The sequence below is a fragment of the Ranitomeya variabilis genome, chromosome 3 (genome assembly GCF_051348905.1).
Source record: "Ranitomeya variabilis isolate aRanVar5 chromosome 3, aRanVar5.hap1, whole genome shotgun sequence".
Taxonomy (NCBI): Eukaryota; Metazoa; Chordata; class Amphibia; order Anura; family Dendrobatidae; genus Ranitomeya; species Ranitomeya variabilis.
The window spans coordinates 787699416-787720520 of record NC_135234.1 but is presented as its reverse complement, the minus strand read 5'-3'; the positions used below and the strand labels follow the sequence as shown (position 1 = coordinate 787720520).

At 45.6% G+C, this 21105-nt stretch overlaps 1 protein-coding gene across 1 annotated transcript in view; it reads left to right on the top strand.

Moving 5' to 3' along the window:
* The window catches only part of LOC143817865 (oocyte zinc finger protein XlCOF8.4-like), a 251108-nt gene that overhangs the window by 125122 nt on the left and 104881 nt on the right, over nucleotides 1–21105 (top strand). The gene's annotated exons all lie outside the window — the stretch shown is intronic.

Here is a 21105-nt window from a genome sequence, read left to right as displayed (position 1 = left end):
CCGTTCAGCCAGTCTTTAACCCCTTCACCCCCAAGGGTGGTTTGCACGTTAATGACCGGGCCAATTTTTACAATTCTGACCACTGTCCCTTTATGAGGCTATAACTCTGGAACGCTTTGACGGATCTTGGCGATTCTGACATTGTTTTCTCGTGACATATTGTACTTCATGTTAAAGGTAAAATTTATTCGATATAACTTGCGTTTATTTGTGAAAAAAATGGAAATTTGGCGAAAATTTTGAAAATTTTGCAATTTTCCAACTTTGAATTTTTGTGCCCTTAAATCACAGACATATGTCACGCAAAATGCTTAATAAGTAACATTTCCCACATGTCTACTTTACATCAGTACAATTTTGGAACCAAAATTTTTTTTTGTGACGGAGTTATAAGGGTTAAAAGTTGACCAGCAATTTCTCATTTTTACAACACCATTTTTTTTTAGGGACCACATCTCATTTGAAGTCATTTTGAGGGGTCTATATGATAGAAAATACTCAAGTGTGACACCATTCTAAAAACTGCACCCCTCAAGGTGCTCAAAACCACATTCAAGAAGTTTATTAACCCTTCAGGTGTTTCACAGGAATTTTTGGAATGTTTAAATAAAAATGAACATTTAACTTTTTTTCACACAAAATTTATTTCAGCTCCAATTTGTTTTATTTTACCAAGGGTAACAGGAGAAAATGGACCCCCAAAGTTGTTGTACAATTTGTCCTGAGTACGATGATACCCCATATGTGGGTGTAAACCATTGTTTAGGCGCATGGCAGAGCTTGGAAGGGAAGGAGCGCCATTTGACTTTTCAATGCAAAATTGACTGGAATTGAGATGGGACGCCATGTTGCGTTTGGAGAGCCCCTGATGTGCCTAAACATTGAAACTCCCTACAAGTGACACCATTTTGGAAAGTAGACCCCCTAAGGAACTTATCTAGATGTGTGGTGAGCACTTTGACCCACCAAGTGCTTCACAGAAGTTTATAATGCAGAGCCGTAAAAATAAAAAATCATATTTTTTCACAAAAATGATCTTTTCGCCCCCAATTTTTTATTTTCCCAAGGGTAAGAGAAGAAATTGGACCCCAAAAAATGTTGTGCAATTTGTCCTGAGTACGCTGATACCCCATATGTGGGTGTAAACCATTGTTTGGGCGCATGGCAGAGCTTGGAAGGGAAGGAGCGCCATTTGACTTTTCAATGCAAAATTGACTGGAATTGAGATGGGACGCCATGTTGCGTTTGGAGAGCCCCTGATGTGCCTAAACATTGAAACTCCCTACAAGTGACACCATTTTGGAAAGTAGACCCCCTAAGGAACTTATCTAGATGTGTGGTGAGCACTTTGACCCACCAAGTGCTTCACAGAAGTTTATAATGCAGAGCCGTAAAAATAAAAAATCATATTTTTTTCACAAAAATGATCTTTTTGCCCCCAATTTTTTATTTTCCCAAGGGTAAGAGAAGAAATTGGACCCCAAAAAATGTTGTGCAATTTGTCCTGAGTACGCTGATACCCCATATGTGGGTGTAAACCATTGTTTGGGCGCATGGCAGAGCTTGGAAGGGAAGGAGCGCCATTTGACTTTTCAATGCAAAATTGACTGGAATTGAGATGGGACGCCATGTTGCGTTTGGAGAGCCCCTGATGTGCCTAAACATTGAAACTCCCTACAAGTGACACCATTTTGGAAAGTAGACCCCCTAAGGAACTTATCTAGATGTGTTTTGAGAGCTTTGAACCCCCAAGTGTTTCACTACAGATTATAACGCAGAGCCGTGAAAATAATTTTTTTTTTTTTTCTCAAAAATGATTTTTTAGCCCCCAGCTTTGTATTTTTACAAGGGTAACAGAATAAATTGGACCCCAAAATTTGTTTTCCAATTTGTCCTGAGTACGCTGATACCCCATATGTGGGGGGGAACCACTGTTTGGGCGCATGACAGAGCTCGGAAGGGAAGGAGCGCCATTTGGAATGCAGACTTAAATGGATTGGTCAGCAGCCGTCACGTTGCATTTGCAGAGCCCCTGATGTACCCAAACAGTACAAACCCCCCACAAGTGACCCCATATTGGAAACTAGACCTCCCAAGGAACTTATCTAGATGTGTTTTGAGAACTTTGAACCCCCAAGTGTTTCACTAAAGTTTATAGCGCAAAGCCGTGAAAATAAAAATTCTTTTTTTTTTTTCACAAAAATGATTTTTTAGCCCCCAGTTTTGTATTTTCACAAGGGTAACAGGATAAATTAGACCCCAAAAGTTGTTGTCCAATTTGTCCTGAGTACGCTGATACCCCATATGTCGGGGGGAACCACTGTTTGGGCGCATGACAGAGCTCGGAAGGGAAGGAGCGCCATTTGGAATGCAGCCTTAAATGGATTGGTCTGCAGGCGTCACGTTGCATTTGCAGAGCCCCTGATGTACCCAAACAGTACAAACCCCCCACAAGTGACCCCATATTGGAAACTAGACCTCCCAAGGAACTTATCTAGATGTGTTGTGAGAACTTTGAACCCCCAAGTGTTTCACTACAGTTTATAATGCAGAGCCGTGAAAATAAAACATCTTTTTTTTCCCACAAAAATTATTTTTAGCCCCCCAAATTTTTATTTTCCTAAGGATAACAAGAGAACTTGGACCCCAGAAGTTGTTGTTCAATTTGTCCCGAGTACGCTGATAACACATATGTTGGGGTAAACCCCTTTTTGGGCGCACGGGAGAGCTCGGAAGGGAAGGAGCACTGTTTTACTTTTTCAACGCAGAATTGGCTGGAATTGAGATTGGACGCCATGTCGCGCTTGGAGAGCCCCTGATGTGCCTGGACAGTGGAAACCCCCCAATTCTACCTGAAACCCTAACCCAAACACACCCCTAACCCTAATCCCAACGGTAACCCTAACCACACCCCTAGCCCTGACACACCCATAATTCTAATCCCAACCCTAATCCAAACGTAAATGTAATCCAAACCCTAACCCTAACTTTAGCCCCAACCCTAACTTTAGCCCCAACCCTAACTTTACCTCCAACCCTAGCCCTAACCCTAACCCTACCCCTAACCCTAACCCTAAACGTGACTGAAATACGTGGCACTGAAATACGTGGCACTGAAATACGTGGCACTGAAATATGTGATACGTGGCACTTAAATACGTGGCACTGAAACACGTGGCACTGAAATACGTGATACGTGGCACTGAAATACGTGGCACTGAAATACGTGGCACTGAAATACGTGCAACTGAAATACGTGGTACTAAAATATGTGGCACTGAAATACGTGATACGTGGCACTGAAATACGTGGCACTGAAACACGTGGCACTGAAATACGTGATACGTGGCACTGAAATACATGGCACTGAAATACGTGGCACTGAAATACGTGGCACTGAAATACGTGGCACTGAAATACGTGGCACTAAAATACGTGATACGTGGCACTGAAATACGTGGCACTGAAACACGTGGCACTGAAATACGTGGCACTAAAATACGTGCAACTGAAATACGTGGTACTATAATATGTGGCACTGAAATACGTGATACGTGGCACTGAAATACGTGGCACTGAAATACGTGGCACTGAAATACGTGGCACTGAAATACGTGGCACTGAAATACGTGGCACTAAAATACGTGATACGTGGCACTGAAATACGTGGCACTGAAATACGTGGCACTAAAATACGTGATACGTGGCACTGAAATACGTGGCACTGAAACACGTGGCACTGAAATACGTGATACGTGGCACTGAAATACATGGCACTGAAATACATGGCACTGAAATACGTGGCACTGAAATACGTGGCACTGAAATACGTGGCACTGAAATACGTGGCACTATGACTGTCAGAAAATGTTCATTAAACGGTTAGGGGTGAGGTTAGGGGTAGAGTTAGGGTTAGGGTTTGGATCCCTTTATCACCTTGATGGTGGTGGGTGGCTTTTCAGTGTGTTTTCTGTTTTTTTCGATAAAAATGCATGCGTTTTTAACGCAAACAAACGCATGTGCTTAAAAACGCAAGAAAATACTGCAGGTTGTATTTCTGAAAATGAACGCATGCAGAAAAAAACCGCATGCGTTTGAAAACGCGACCAAACGCGTACAAAAAAACCGCATGCGTTTTCAATGTTAAATATAGGGAAAAAACGCATGCGTTTTTTGTGCAAAAAACGCTGCAGACAAAAACGGAAGTGTGAAACCAGCGACGCTTTTTATAGCAAAAAAGTTTTTGCGTCTCCATATTTTGAGACCTATAATTTTTCCACATTTGCTCCACAGAGTCATGTGAGGTCTTGTTTTTTGCGGGACGAGTTGACGTTTTTATTGGTAACATTTTCGGACACGTGACCGTTTTTGATCGCTTTTTATTCCGATTTTTGTGAGGCAGAATGACCAAAAACCTGCTATTCATGAATTTCTTTTGGGAGAGGCGTTTATACCGTTCCGGGTTTGGTAAAATTGATAAAGCAGTTTTATTCGTCGGGTCAGTACGATTACAGCGATATCTCATTTATATCATTTTTTTTTATGTTTTGGCGCTTTTATACGATAAAAACTATTTTATAGAAAAAATAATTATTTTGGTATCGCTTTATTCTCAGGACTATAACTTTTTTATTTTTTTGCTGATGATGCTGTATGGCGGCTTGTTTTTTGCGGGACAAGATGACGTTTTCAGCGGTACCATGGATATTTATATCAGTCTTTTTGATCGCGTGTTATTCCACTTTTTGTTCGGCGGTATGGTAATAAAGCGTTGTTTTTTGCCTCGTTTTTTTTTTTTTTTTCTTACGGTGTTTACTGAAGGGGTTAACTAGTGTGGCAGTTTTATAGGTTGGGTCGTTACGGACGTGGCGATACTAAATATGTGTACTTTTATTGTTTTTTTTTTTTAATTTAGATAAAGAAATGTATTTATGGGAATAATATATTTTTTTTTTTTTCATTATTTTGGAATATTTTTTTTTTATTTTTTTTTACACATTTGGAAATTTTTTTTTTAACTTTTTTACTTTGCCCCAGGGGGGGACAATACAGATCGGTGATCTGTCAGTTTGCATAGCACTCTGACAGATCACCGATCTGCGAGAAGTGCAGGCTGCTTCACAGTGCCTGCTCTGAGCAGGCTTCTGTGAAGCCACCTCCCTCCCTGCAGGACCCGGATCCGCGGCCATCTTGGATCCGGGTCTGGAGCAGGCAGGGAGGGAGGTAAGACCCTCGCAGCAACGCGATCACATCGCGTTGCTGCGGGGGGCTCAGGGAAGCCCGCAGGGAGCCCCCTCCCTGCGCGATGCTTCCCTGCATCGCCGGCACATCGCGATCATGTTTGATCGCGGTGTGCCGGGGGTTAATGTGCCGGGGGCGGTCCGTGACCGCTCCTGGCACATAGTGCCGGATGTCAGCTGCGATATGCAGCCGACACCCGGCCGCGATCGGCCGCGCTCCCCCCGTGAGCGCGGCCGATCGGCTATGACGTACTATACCGTCGGCGGTCATACGGGCCCACCCCACCTCGACGGGATAGTACGTCAAATGTCGGGAAGGGGTTAAGGATCCGCATATTGGCTGCCAGATTATATAATTTAACATCTGGGAAATTGATTCCCCCATTAGTCTTAGGCTGTTGGAGGATGTACAGTCCAATTCTAGGTCTCCTTCCCTGCCATATGAAATTGCGGAATAGTCGATTGATGTTGCGTTCATCTACGGGTCTTAGATAGAACGGTAAGACATTAAACAGGTATAACAGCCGCGGGAAGGAGATCATTTTTATCAGGTTTGCCCGACCTATAAAAGATAGGGTGAATTTGCTCCACGCATTCAAGTCGTCCTGTAATGACTTGATAAATGTCTGCAGGTTGGTCCGCTGCAGTTCTGCTGGAGATCTAGTAATTTGAACACCCAGATATGTAATAGATTGGGTTTTCCACTGGATAGGGTAACTTTGAGCCCACGTAGGTTTTGCGGGTCCCGTGAGCATCAGAGCTTCAGATTTTGTCACATTTATTGAGAAACCTACTAGTGCTCCCTTTTGCTCTACTATTGAAAGCAAAGGGCCCAGATTGACCCGAGGTCTTGACATAAAAATTAAAATATCATCTGCAAAAGCCATCATTTTAATTTCAGTATTCCCAAATTGTAATCCCTGAAGGCCTGGCCACTCCTGTAAGTACCTTAATAGTGGGTCTAATGCCAGGTTAAAAAGTATCGGTGAGATTGGGCATCCCTGTCTTGCTCCCCTTTCCAAGATGATTGGAGGAGATAATAAATTATTTATGGATAGTTTAGTGGTTGCGTTATGTTGTATGATGTGTAAAAGTCTAAGAAAAATATCGCCAAAGCCTCTGTACCTCAAAACCGTGCTCAGAAAGCTCCATGATATTGAGTCAAATGCTTTCTCAGCATCAAGGCTGAGTAGCAGTGAGGGAGGACAGTTTTGTTGTTTAGCAAGAACTGTTGCGGCTACAGCCGTCCTAACCCCCAGGGCAGAGTGACGGCCTCTTGTAAAACCCAGTTGTGAGGGCATGAGTAAACCTGGCAAAAACTCTTGCAAGCGATCCGCCAGGATTTTAGTGAGTATTTTATAGTCTACATTTAGTAGGGATATCGAGCGATATGAGCCTACCTCAAGAGGGTCTTTATTTGGTTTGGGTAGAAGAATTGTATGGGCTTCATGAAAGCCTTCCACTTGTTCTCCCTGTGCATATATGGTATTAAGTAAGTCCACCATCATGGGGATGATATTTGGCTGCAGCATCTTGTAATACTCAGCAGATAGACCATCAGGTCCTGGTGATTTGTTATTGTGTAGGGACTTAATCGTCGACTGCACCTCCTCAGTAGTTATTGGAGCTGACAACTGCTCCCTTTGGTCTCCCGTTAGTTTTGGCAGTGCAGTCGAGGATATAAGATCCCACGTGTCCTGCGAGCTATATGGTCGTTCTCTGTATAGTTCAGTGTAGTACTTTAGGAAGGCCTGTTGTTTGTCCCTTTCTGATGTGACCACTTGATGGTTCTCTGGGTGTCTCACTTGTATAATTGTGCGTCTAGAGTGGAACGGCTTAGTTAAACGTGCCAGTAAGCTGCCAGTCTTTCCGCCCCACCTATAATAATGGTTCTTTGTGAAATCTATACTTCTTGTAGCCTGGGCAATAGTGAAAGTATCAATGAGTCGTTTGGCTTCTAGGTAATTTTGTTTTTTAAGTGTGTCTGTGGGATCAATCAGATAGGCCTGGTGGGCAGTCAATAGGTCCGTGTGTAAAAGTTGGTATTTTGCCCTTTTTTCCCTCTTTTGATGTATCAGGTAGGAAGTAATATGGCCTCTCATCACTGCCTTAGAGGTGCGCCACAATAGGGACGTGTCTGAGGAAGATGACATGTTATCGTCTAGGAAGTTGTTCCAGTGTGTCTGAAGAAATCCCCTAAAATCCTCTGAATTAAATAAATATGATGGAAATCTCCAATGCCTCAAGGGATATCTTGGCGGGTTCAGAAAGAGCCGTAATGTAATTGGCGCATGATCCGACACCTCGATGGTTTCTATTGTTGTATTTTCCACCTTTTCAAACAAGGTATCAGTAAGTAGAAAATAATCTATTCTTGAATGCACATTATGCACCTGTGAATAGAACGTATAGTCTTTCTCCGTGGTGTGGAGCACGCGCCAAGGATCGCACAAACCAATGTGTTGCATTATTTTTACAATAATTTGGGCCGTCTGATTGTCATGGGGCGAGTTGGAGGATCTGTCCAGATGTGGGGAAAGAGCAGCATTAAAATCCCCACCCAGAATAAGATTGTCTGTACGTTTAGATAATAAAAATTGATATAGATTAGAGAAAAAAGTGCTATTAGGGCTGTTTGGGGCGTAGATATTAAGCAGTGTGTAAACAGTGTCTCCAATCTGGAGCAGGAGATATAGAAATCTTCCCTCTGCATCAGAGTGTTCCTCTAACAGCGTGTAAGATAATGAAGTCCCCAGTAAAATGGCCACGCCCCTCGATTTAGTGGTATGTGTGGCCGTGTAGCACCCTTGAATCCAAGAAGCTCGTAGAGAATTATCTTCTCCCTGTTTCCAATGGGTTTCCTGGAGGAAAACAACATCGGGCTTAAATCTATTCAAATGGGTTAAAACGCGCTTGCGTTTCACTGGGGAATTCAATCCCGCCACGTTCCAAGAAATAAATGTATGTGGTTGTGCATGTACTGGTGTAATTTGTGTGGATGCGGTACTCATCCCACTCCAGCTCTGGGCATCTCGATTATCGGAAATATTTGCTTCTGGATCTTTCGGGTCCTGTCCCAGCGAGCAGGTCCCTCAAGGTAGGCAGGACAGGGTAAGAAGCCGTGTGCCCTCAGGGGGAAGGGGGTAGGTTGAAGCTGGTGGGAAAAAAGCAACAAATTAACTTTCCCAGGATGGGAGACATAAACCTTTAAACATAGAAACATTAACATGGATAATTGACAGGCAAAGTAACGGTCTGCCATAACACGAACGAAGGGATCAGTATCATCCCAGTTGTCTCTCCTAGTCAGCATCATTTTGAGGAAGGAAGTGCGCTTTCGCTGCATCCGGGTCTATATATACGGTTGTTCGGCCATTCTCTGTCACTTTGAGTTTGGCCGGAAATAGCAACTGGAACCTGATGTTCTTCTCTACCAGTTGACTGCAGATTGGGGTAAACAATTTTCTCCTGGCAGTTACTGTTGGTGAGAAGTCCTGAAATATTAAGACCCGAAAGTCTCTGATGACAAGTGAACGCCGCTGTCTATATGCTTTAAGAATGGCCTCTTTAGCCGTGTAGTATAGAAATTTAGCGATCGCTGGTCTTGGTCTCCTTTTCTCATCAGGAATCTGGTCTCCCAATCGGTGTGCTCTTTCGATCAAAGGAGGACTCTGTGGGAAGGATAAGTCCAGGGCCTTAGGCAAGTCCTTTGTTAACAAAGTGATGAGATCCTCTCCCTTGATCGATTCAGGTATGCCCACAAACCGCAGGTTGCTCCTTCGGCTCCGGTTCTCCAAGTCATCGACCTTGTCTTTCAAGTAGTCAATGGTGGTTTGTTGGCGTGTAAGGATTGAGCGGACATCTGAGGTGGAGGTCTCGCAGTCCACCACACGATTCTCCAGTTCCCCTATTTTTTGTGTCAGGGTGGTAATTTGCGTGAGCACTGAGTTAATAGAGGTCTGCAGTTGGTTGAATTTTGAGTCAAACATTGGCATGAGGATCTTAGAGACCTTTATTGCTAGTGTCTCCATCTGGGTATCATCAAAGTCCCATTGGGTAGCTGAGTCATCAGACTTATTCGGAGAAGGTGAGCCTTTCCTGGCTTGTATTTTTGGTGCCGAAGGGGTCTTATTTATATTTTTATCTTTATTTGTTCCCGTTGTTCTTTTGGGAGGATTTTTGTTGGCCATAATTGTTTCAGGTGTGGTGAGATATTTTTCCATCAGAATGTCTGTAAAAATGGATGCAGCAGAAGTGTTAGCTAGGGAGTCATGCAATAAGGAAGGTTACATTTTTTATTTTTTTTTTTCTCTCCTTTTGTAAAATTATCTTGCAGTTATTTTAAATGGTGGAGTGTTGGCTCCCTCTGGTGGTCAGTTTTGGAAGTGCAGCCTGTATTAACGGCCTATAAAGTTCAGTCTCCTGGTGAGGATTTTGTGGGAAGAATCCTGGGGAGATAGTGATCTTTCCCCAAGTGCCTTGCAAACGCTGGAGCAGTTGCAGTCTCCCAGGAGCAGCTCCCTCCTTACTGGGCTGAGTGGTGTGCTGATGGAGCATGAAAGTATGTCGGCGGGGGGGGGGGGGGGGGGCGGGGGATGCAGTCTCTCGGGTGCCGCTGGCCGCTGCTGTCTGTGTGTGGTCTCTTTTGCCGGCAGAAGCACACACTGTTTGGAGGCTTCTGCGTTGCGGGGTTCCGCTCCTACCTGGCTCCTGTCTTCAGTAGGAGTCCCCTGACAGCGGGGTGAAAAACTCCCGCACCCAGGCCTCCAAGATGGCGGGCGAGAGAGCACGTGCGTCGGCCGGGAGGTTAATTTCAGGCTCGTGCAGCCCTGGATTCCGGGAGAAGAAGGCAGGTGGTGATGCCTGGCCCCTGCAGTGAGTCTCCGGTCACTTGTCTGGCACAAATGTGGCGTCTGTGGGCACAGCAAGGTGCACTTTAGGTCCCGCTAGCAGGGAGCTGATTAAGATGCGGCCATCTATGTGTCCCGCCTCCCGGAAGTCTCCGCATATATGTTGTTTAATAATTTGTTCAAAGATCTTTCCTGGTAAAGACGTCAGACTCACCGGCCTATAGTTCCTTGGGTCCACCTTCTTCCCCTTTTTGAAGATCGGAACAACATTTGCTCGTCTTCAGTCTTCTGGGACTTCTAATGTTCTCCAAGAATTTTCAAAGATTATGGAGAGTGGTTCAAAAATGTCTTCTGCTATCTCCTTCAGTACTCTGGGGTGTAATTCATCTGGACCTGGAGACTTGAATTCATTTACGGTATGTTATCTAAGTGTTTCCTCACTATCTTTCTGTTTATAGATATCCTGGATTCTTCTATTCCTTTAATAGGACAGTGAAGATCAGTTGATAATACATTTCCTTTCTGAGAGAAAACAGATGCAAAATAGGAATTTATAAGCTCGGCCTTCTCTACATCCTTTCTTATCATTTCATCATTTTCATCCTGTAAAAATCCTATAGCATCTTTGACTTTTCTATTACTTTTGACATATCCTTTATTGCTTTTGACGTCTCTTGCAAGCTTTAATTCATTGTCAGCTTTAGATAATCTGATTCTTGCCCTGCAGGTTCTGCAGACAGCATTATATTCTTCTTTAGATATGCCTCACTCTTTCCATTTGATAAACATTTCTTTCTTCCTTTTTAGCATGTGTTTAAGTTCTGTGTTCATCCATCCTGGTTTCCTTAAATGCTTTGTATTCTTCCCTCTTTTGCTTTTATAATGTTGATTTTCAGTTCCCTATAGAAGGGATCTTGATTTGAGCTGGGAGTGTACTCATTATGTATGCTCAATCTTCCAGAGGGGCACAAGATCACTAGGTGCTGCCACCTCCCTTCAGGATCATGCTCCTCCAACAGCACTGAGTGATTAAAGGGAACCTGTCACCACGTTTTTGGAAGATGGGATAAAAATAGCGTTAAATAGGGGCAGAGGTGGGCGTTACATTAGAGTGTTTGTTATGCGTTTATTACCCACCTAAGTTGCCGAAATACCTTTGCAAAGTCTCCGTTTTCGCCTGTCAATCAGGCTAGTCTGGTCAGATGGGCGTTGTCTTCCCCCAGATCTTGTTTAGTTTTCCGTTGGTGGCGTAGTGGTGTGCGCATGCCCAAGGTCCCGAATCCTCTGCCAGGGGATTTCAAAGAGCGCGGTGTCCGTTATTGCATTGGTGATCGGTGGGCGCGGCCATCTTCCTTTGGCCGCGCGTGCGCAGAAGCGGCGCTCTGCTTGCCGCGGCGCTCTGCTGGCCGCGGCTTCAGGAAAATGGCCGCCGCGATATCCATCTGCGCACGCGCGGCATCCCGCGGCCATTTTCCTGATGCCGCGGCCAGCAGAGCGCCGCTTCTGCGCACGCGCGGCCAAAGGAAGATGGCCGCGCCCACCGATCACCAATGCAATAACGGACACCGCGCTCTTTGAAATCCCCTGGCAGAGGATTCGGGACCTTGGGCATGCGCACACCACTACGCCACCAACGGAAAACTACGCAAAATCTGGGGGAAGACAACGCCCATCTGACCAGACTAGCCTGATTGACAGGCGAAAACGGAGACTTTGCAAAGGTATTTCGGCAACTTAGGTGGGTAATAAACGCATAACAAACACACTAATGTAACGCCCACCTCTGCCCCTATTTAACGCTATTTTTATCCCATCTTCCAAAAACATGGTGACAGGTTCCCTTTAAATAACTTGTTTATCAAAATCAAGGTACCTGCTTTCCTACCCTGAGCCGGTGAGCCAAATACTTTTGCTACCCAATACTTCATTCTAAAATAATCCTCTTTTAGTAGGCGTGTTTCCTGTAAGAGAGCCACATCCATCCCCAACCTCTTTAAATGTCGTAAAACCATGGACCTTTTTCCCGGCGACCTCAGACCCTTGATGTACCATGAAATAATTTTAAAGGGAATCCGTCCCCTCATTTTTTGCATATAAGCTGTGGCCACCGCCATTAGGGGCTTATCTACAGCATTCTAAAAGAATAACCTAAAAGATAAGAAAAAGAAGTTAGATTACACTCACCCAGGGGCGGCCCGCTACGGTCCAGGTCAGATGGGCGTCGCAGGCCCGGCGCCTCCCATCTTCAGAGCAAAGTACTGCATTGCGCAGGCACCGGGAAAGCTCAGAGACCCAGCGCCTGCGCACTGCAGTACTTTGCTCTGCCTTCAACAGGGCAGAGAAATACGCCTGTGCAGGAGCCGCGACAGAAGCAAGGAAGAGGACATCATCGCATGAAGATGGAAGGCGCCGGACCCGGACCGCGACACCCATCAGACCGGCCCGCCCTCCCAGGTGAATGTAATCTAACTTGTTTTTCTTATCTTTCAGGTTATATCGGGGGCTTATCTACAGCATTACAGAATGCTGTAGATTAGCCCCTAATGGCGGTGGCCGCAGCTTATATGCGAAAAATGAGGTGACTAGATTGCCTTTAACCATTATCAAACATAAAATTGATCACTCTAGGCATCCTCATTGAATTTTCATTGGCATTCATAAATGCTGTCCGGTTCACAATGTAACTGATATAGTATAACAGTTATACCCTCTCCCCCCTCAATAACAACTTGATCTTAAATCCCCACAAAAAGATAGTTCCTGTACAATCATTTGCTTGATTTCCCTTATTCTGGCGGCCACACATTCTCCTCGCCCCCCTCCCCCTTCAGGCAGCTTTAAGTAGGACACCTGAACCCTATTTCCCCGCTTCAATAAGCCACGACCTCCCACCCCCGCTCCCTTCACCAGATTCATACCCATAGTGCATATCATTGTATTTGTTACCCTGAGTATGTGGAGCAGGACTACAAAGAGTAGCTATAGTCCATCCATACAACCATAGTTATATAGAGTGTGGTCATTTTCTCCCGCCTCTCCATCTCCTCCCATCTCACGCTCTATTGACGTTGTTGCCTTGGGCTCTCCCAAACTGCCTCTCTTCTGTCATCAGGTGACCTTTGCCTTCTCTCTCCATGAGTCGCCACCTCAGGTGAACCATCCCATCTCTCAAGGCGATTCTCTCTGTTTCTTCTCCTTGTCCCTTGTCTCCCCTTTACGATCTGCAGTTGGCAATAGTTGTGACTCTGCTTCCTCATGATTTTTGAAGAATGCAAAGGAGCCATCAGGTCGTCGCACCTTCAGGGTGGCCGGGTACAAGAGCTGAAATCTTCTTATGGTAAAGCGCTCTACACACCTTGCTAAAGGCTTTTCTCCTCCTCATCACCTCTGCAGAGTAATCACTGAATAGCAAAAAGTGACCCTTGACCTGCAGTGGCTGACATATTTCTCTGAAGGCCCTCAAAATCTCCTCCTTTGTGTTTATAGTCAAGGAATTTGACGATGACCTGCCTGGCACGGGATATCGACGTCTGGTCCCTGCCCTTGGAATTCTCTCTGGAGTCAGCTTGACCTCTCAGTGGGCCTACTCTGTGGGCTCTCTACACTCTACTCTAAGTTGTGCTTGAGGCCTAATGCTTGTGGCAGCTCAAGCACACATAAGCTATCCAGCTGCCCCGGCGACACAGACTCCTGAAGCCCCACTATCCTCTGATTATTCTGCCTGGAGCGGTTTTCCAGGTCGTCAACCTTCTTGCGCATGTTATCAGACAGAGCCGTCAAGTCCCATATCTGGTTATTCAATAAGATTAATACATCCTCAGCGTTTGATATCCTTTGCTCAGCCTCCCTTTATCTTATGATCATGCCTCTCAAACTTTTCCTCCAGCTTGAACAGAGCACTTTGGATAACAGACTCTATGGTGCTCTTGATTTCGTCCGCCAAGTGAGCCACCACCTCACTGGCCAGTCACCCATAGTCAATGGAGCAGCGGTGTGCCCGCTGAATCTCCGCTTTCTTATGACTCGCACCTCGCCTCTTCCTCCTGCCTCTGCTTTCACGACTGGTGCTCCTAGAGCCCGATTTGTCTCTACCATCAGCGTCTTCAGAGTCTGCATGGGGCTGCAAGTATGTCTGGTCATGTGTAATGTGCGGCACTGGAGACTCCGGGAACCCTGTGTCTCTTCCCCATTCACTTTGCTGGTTCGCTGCCTCCCCTCCAGTCTGTTCAGTCCCTTCTCCAGACAGCCTGCTTTTATTGAGGGTGTCCTCCTTTCTCAGCTGCCGTTCTGTGCCTGCTCTCCCATCATCACTGTGCTCATCATAGTCTGTCTGCGGCCATGCCCGGCTTTCACTCTCACCTCCTGTGGAGTCTCTTCAGTGTCCTCGGCTTCTCTCATTGAGGCGGGAGGATCTCGCTGCCGGCGCCATGCTGCTCTCCAGTGCAGGCTCCAGGGTGATCCCCCGATCCCCGCGCTCCGCAAGAAGTACCGTTCCATACCTCTAGGTTGTCAGTGTAACCGTGTCCCTCCCCCGACCTGTGTCCCTGGACTGCCATATAATCAGGCATGAGTCAACAACCAGTAACGGGAGCCCTCTCCCATGGAACGGTGGATCCCAGGACACCGAACAATAGACTCATGTGTTGGCTGATTCAGTTGTGAGGTGACTTGGGAAGGGCTGGGATCTTATGCTGAGGCGAGATCCTGGTGCCAGAGTGTGGAGGGTAAAAAGCTGCCACGTTGGACTGTGTTGTGTCCCTCATCTGCTGGAGCCATTGAATTCACTAAAGGACTATTTCTATTTCCCTAGCGTCAGATTGCCGGGTGGCGCCCCCGGATCTGCTCCCTGTGGATTCATTGAGGACTCATTGTGGACTACTTACAGACGCTGCAGAACTACTTTCATTTGTGTTATCCCAGTTCCCTGTTCCAATAAATCTTGTTGGATTGTCTATCGGCCTGGTGTCTCTTTCTGCTCTGTCGCAAACCCCGTCACAGTCGGGGCAGACCACCTTGTTCCGGGGGCTCAGGCTGGTCTGTGTGTCCTTTTTTTGTGTGGGGCCGTGGGAGCTTTCCCTCTATGCGCCCGCTGCAGCCAGAGCTGGAACTGGAAGTCCTCGTCATTATTTATTTTATACATTTAATTATATTAATAATAATATAATATGTTATTCATTTTCATATCATAATTTGTATTTAAAGATGTACACTCATAGTTAAGTTTCATGAAATCCACATGTACAGTGGCTTGCAAAAGTATTCACAACCTTGGATTTTTACCTATTTTGTTGCATTACAATCTGTATGTAAATATTTTTGTAATCCGATTTGTGTGTCATACTTCGGCACTAAATAGTCTAAGTTGGTAAACTGATAAAAATATAGACCTGGATTAAATTTATAGGGTCTGTGGTATAGCGACCCCTGTGGCAGCTAGGGGGCGCTGTGTGTGCTCCTTGAGATATGCATTGAGGCATATATATGGTGTGCAAGGACCTGTGGTGATGTCACGCTCACCTGACTAGCCATGTGACAGGTACCTGGGTGTGGTTACACCTATGTAAAGGAGGTGTGTGGAGCACATGGTGGAATGTGAGTGTTAGTGGGTAAGTGTCCGTCAGGGTGGACACACTTCCGTGTGTCCTGGCAGGACACTGCAAAGTGGCCTGTGTGCTGGACGGTCCCAGGTGGAGACAGACGTCCTGGAAGCACACAGTGACCATTCCAGGCTGGAGAGCCTGCGTGCTGGACATAGCACGGACGGTTGGTGTTGGAGGCTCCGGCGAGTGGAGTCGTCCTGGAAGCACCTGGAGACCGTAGACCTGGGAGGTCTGTGTTGAGGACCTGGGACTGACCTGAAGTCAGTGTGAGTGAGAAACGTCTGATGGATACCTCTGTGGAGAAGAGGGATCCGGGAAACCTTTGCGGCACCAACAGGTAACGGGAAGGAACCGTGTGACACTGACCGGGGTCAGAGTGAGAGACATTGTGTATGGGCACCTCGGAGGCCAAGGGGTGTCCAGGAACCTGTAAAGGTTGCCAACGGGTAACGGTCTGAAAACCGTGTATAATGCTGGCCGGGGTAAGAGACGAACTGTGGTAAAGATGAATATATGCAGACTGTGTTCAAACTGTTACCAAGTTCCTGTGGATGTGGTTTACATTATGTGAAATAAACCGAAAAAGACTGTTTTTGATAGAAAACCGTGCCCGAGTGCTTTGATTCTGCTGCCAAGCGAGTGTTCCCCAAGACACGTAGTAGGCGCTATGCTACAGGTCAAATAACTAAAAATTGTCATGTGCGTGTGTATTCACCCCTTTTGCGATTAAGCCCCTAAACATTTCTGGTGCAAGCAATTCCCTTCAGAAGTAACATGTCTGTACGAACATGGTACACGAACAAACCTACCAATAGAGGACGCCCACCAAAACTCTCAGCCCTGGCAAGGAGGGCATTAATCAGACAGGCAGCACACAGACCAAAGGTAATCCTGAAGCAGCTGCAGAGACTGGAGCATCTGTCCATACAACCACAAAAAGCCGTACACTCCATAGAGGTGGCCTTTATGGAAGAGTGGATAGAAAAAAAAGCCTTTACTTACATACAAATTGTAAGGCTCTTTTTAAGTTTGCCAAAAGACGCTGGAAACTCCACAAATGTATGGAGGAAGGTGCAGTGGTCAGATGAGACCTAAATTTAACTTTTTGGCCACCAAGGTAAATGCTACGTCTGATCCCAAACCAGCACAGCTCATCACCCCAAGAATGCCATTCTCACAGTGAAACATGGTGGCAGCATCATGCGATCGGGATGTTTTTCAGCAAACATGGAAATGGTGAAAATGGATCGGGAGAATGGTGCGAGTCGAGGGAGAGATGGATGTTGTGACATACAGGGATTTTCTTGAGCAAATCCTGTTTGTCTGTCAGTGATTTCAGACTGGGATGGACGTTCTCCTTCCGACTAGACAATGACCCAAAGCATCCTGCTAAAGAAAACCTCGAGTGGCGTAAGGGGAAACCTGTCTGTTTAGGAGTGACCTAGTCGAAGCCCATACCTTCATTAAATTTAAATTGAGTATTGACTAGCTGCTCTTTCTAATGCTCTCAATGGTCAGTGAAAAACAGAGAGAAGCAGGAAGAGAAGCTCGTTGTCGCGTGACTGTAAGATTGAAAATCGCATATAAGTGAAGTGTCGATGTGGCATCTGCTGGAACCAGCAGAGCTGAATCCTGACACTGATTATATTACACTCTGTTAGGATTAGCACACTACAGGGCTTCAGTTTATAATTAAAGGACTTGTCCAGGTTGGAGATGAAAGTCTGCAATCACTCTTTGTGACTCCAGGCTTCTGAATTCTCGCAGCGCTTGCACTGCACACTTTTAGGATTCTCCCTTTCCTGTGGCAAAAGTGAACTTTCATGTGAGCACAAGTATGAGATTTGTATACTTCTGGCCACATTCCAACTAGACATGTCTGTGCTCGCTCAATTAGTTTTCAAGTAGCGAGGCCACATATGTCTGTCAGCACGTGACCGCATGTATGCAAATCGCTGGAACCAGAGCATCCTGACAGCGTGCAGTGCGCACTGAGAATTCAAAAGTCTGCAGTCACATAGAATGACTGTAGATTCATCACAAACTTGGACAACCCATTTAATGATCCTAACATAAATAACAATTTTAGAATTAGCATTACAATAAAATTTGCATCCAGGTACCTGATAGATGACATTGTCTCTGATTGGTGTCGTTATCTTTCTTTTCTTTTTCATGAGTTTTCTCATTCACACTTCGTCTCTGCAGACTTTTATCTTCCCTGGTCTTCTGCAGCACATTATTATTATTATTATTATTATTATTATTATTTATTTATATAGAACCATTGATTCCATGGTGCTGTACATAAGAAGGGGGTTACATACAAATTACAGATATCATTTACAGTAAGCAACCTAACAATTACAGAGTGATACAGAGGGGTGACGACCCTGCCCTTGTGGGCTTACATTCTACAGGATGGTGGGGATGGCGACAATAGGTTGAGGGTTGTAGGAGCACCGATGTTGGTGAGGTGGTAGCTTCAGTAGTGGTGAGGAGGCAGCGGGGTCAGTGTAGGCTGTAGGCTTTCCTGAAGAGATGGGTTTTCAGGTTCCGTCTGAAGGATCCGAATGTGGTTGATAGTCGGATGTGTTGGTGCAAAGAATTCCAGAGGATGGGGGATATTCTGGAGAAGTCTTTGGAGGTGGTTGGGTGAGGAGCGGATAAGTGTGGAGGAGAGAAGGTCTTGGGAGGACTGGAGATTACGTGAGGGAAGATATTGGGAGATTAGTTCAGAGATATATGGAGGAGACAGGTTATGAGTTGTCCCAGGCCAAGTGTGCAGATTGAGAAGAGTAGGGGTCCTAGAACAGAGCCTCGGGGGACTCCAACAGAGAGAGGGTGGGATGAGGACGTAGTGTGGGAGTGGGAGACGCTGAATGTGCAGTTGGAAAGGTATGAGGAGATCCAGGATAGGGCGAGGTCTTTGATGCCAAGGGAGGAGAGGATCTGTAGTAGGAGGCAGTGGTCAACTGTGTCAAAAGCAGAGGACAGGTCTAGAAGGAGGAGTACAGAGTATTGTCCGTTAGGTTTGGCTGCAAGTAAGTCATTAGTGATTTTGGTCAGGGCTGTCTCAGTTGAGTGATGGGGCGAAAATCAGATTGTAGATTGTCAAAGAGCAAGTTAGATGAGAGGTGGGAGGAAAGTTCAGCGTGGACGTGCTGCTCCAGGATTTTGGAAGCGAATGGAAGCAGCGATATTGTGCGATAGCTGGACAAAGCAGAAGGGAAGGTGCCAGAAGTTAGTGATAGGTTGAAGAGGTGGGTTAGGGATGGGATAAGTGTGTCGGTAAGGTTGGGGAGGAGATGGGATGGGGTCAAGCGCACAGGTGATGAGGTGCGATTTGGAGAGGAGACAATTAAGCCCCCCTTCAGTGATCTTGGAAGAGGGAGGATATGGGGTTTTGGCATTGGTCTGGTATACAAAGGGGTTGTGGTGGTTGAACAATGAAGACTTGCCTTGTTTGGTCGATCTTATTTTTAAAGTGTGTGGCAAAGTCCTCAGCAGAGATGAGGGAGGTTGGAGGGGGCAGTGGGGGGGGGCGGAGGAGGGAGTTAAAATTTTGAATAACTGTTTGGGGTTGTAGGATAGGGAAGATACGACGAGGGTTGTGAAGTAGGCCTGTTTAGCAGAGGTGAGAGCAGATTTAAAAGCAAGTGTTGCCTGTTTGAATGCAGTGAAGTCGTCTTGCGAATGTGTTTTCTTCCAATGCCGCTCTGCAACCCTGGACAGTTGCCGGAGCTTTTTAGTGGTGTTATTGTGCCAGGGTTGTCTATTGATACGTCGTACACTGCCATGAACGAGAGGGGTGACCATGTCAATAGCTGAAGCGAGAGTGGCATTGTAGAAAGCAACGGCACTGTCTGTCATGGAGTGAGGATATGGATGCCAGTGGTAGGATAGAGTCAGAGAGCGTGTGGGAGTCTAGGTGTGCAAGGTTTCTGCGGGGGTGCGCATGTTGCTGGACATGGGTGACCGGTGAGAAGGACAGGGATGAGAAAGTGAGCAGATGGTGGTCGGATAGAGGGAGAGGGGAGGTGGTGAAGTTAGATAGAGAGCAGAGACGGGTGAAGACCAGGTCTAGGGTGTGTCCGTCTGTGTGGGTGGCTGCGGAGGACCACTGAGTAAGGCTACGTTCACATTTGCGGTGTGCGCCGCAGCGTCGTCGCCGCAAGAAAACGCATGCGTCGTGCGGCCCTATCTTTAACATTGGCGCCGCATGGGGCCGCATGTACATGCGTTGTCATGCGTTGCGTTGTGCGCCGCATGCGGCGTTAGGGCGCACCTGTCAGGGCGCGGCAAACGCAACATGTTGCATTTTTCAGGCGGCGCTGACCTTTTAAAAAACGCATGCGTCGTGTTTGCGTCGTGTTTGCGTCGTCGATGCGCCTTTCCCCCCATTGACTTGTATTGACAACGCAAACGACGCAAGTACTTGCGTCGTGGTGCGTTGTACGACGCATGCGTTGTCAAATAAAAAATGCAAAACATTGTCTAGACTTTGTCTAGACACTAAAAAAACACTATATATATAAAAAAAAAAGGGGGGGTTGCCATTGTCTTTCACAAGGCTATCCAGACAAGACACAGAGAGGAGAATCTGCTTGCCAAACCTGTAAGTATATATTTCTCTTTGCATATTTTTTATTCTGTGTTTTATTTCTTGATTTTGATTTAATTTGTGCAATGTTTGGTCTGTGCTATTGTACGGTTATGGCACTGTGGGTTGTATTGAAATTTTTTTTTTTTTTAATCTGGTTCTGATGTACTTCTGGCGTTATATGATGGCGTTTCTTGTCTTTGGCCTTGCTTGGTTTTGGATTGGTTTTGGGTTGTTCTGGTGTCATGCGGTTGTTCAATGTCTTTTTTTTTGGCTGATTTTTTCTTGTTAAATTTCTGGTGCATGTTTTTCTGGTTTCTATTGTTGGGGGTAACCGTATGGCGTTTTCTTGGCTCATGTCTTGCTGTGTTTTATTATGCTGTTGGCATTTTTTTTTCTTTCCTTGAGTGTCTTTTCTTGCTGGTGGGGGGGCTACATTTATGATGTTTCATTTGTATTGTATTGTTCCGTGCTGCTATATTATTTTCAATTGTATTTTCTCTTTTTTTTTTTTTTTTTTTAAATCTCTGATGGTTTTACGTCGTTTTCCGTATGGCATATATCTCCTTTCTTGACTGTTTGCATTGCCAAGTGTGTAGTATAATGGTTTTGGTTTTTTTGGGTGGGGCCCTTTTTTTTAAATTTCATGTGTTTTCTTTTCTATTTGACTATGGTTTTTCTTTTGGTTGCTGTATATTGTAACAGCGGTTGTCCCGTAATGTTTATTGCTTATTATCTAGAATGGTATTTTTCGCCTTTTTCTGATGTATTTCTGTGGTTAGATGTCACCAGATGGTGTTGTTTTGGATCAT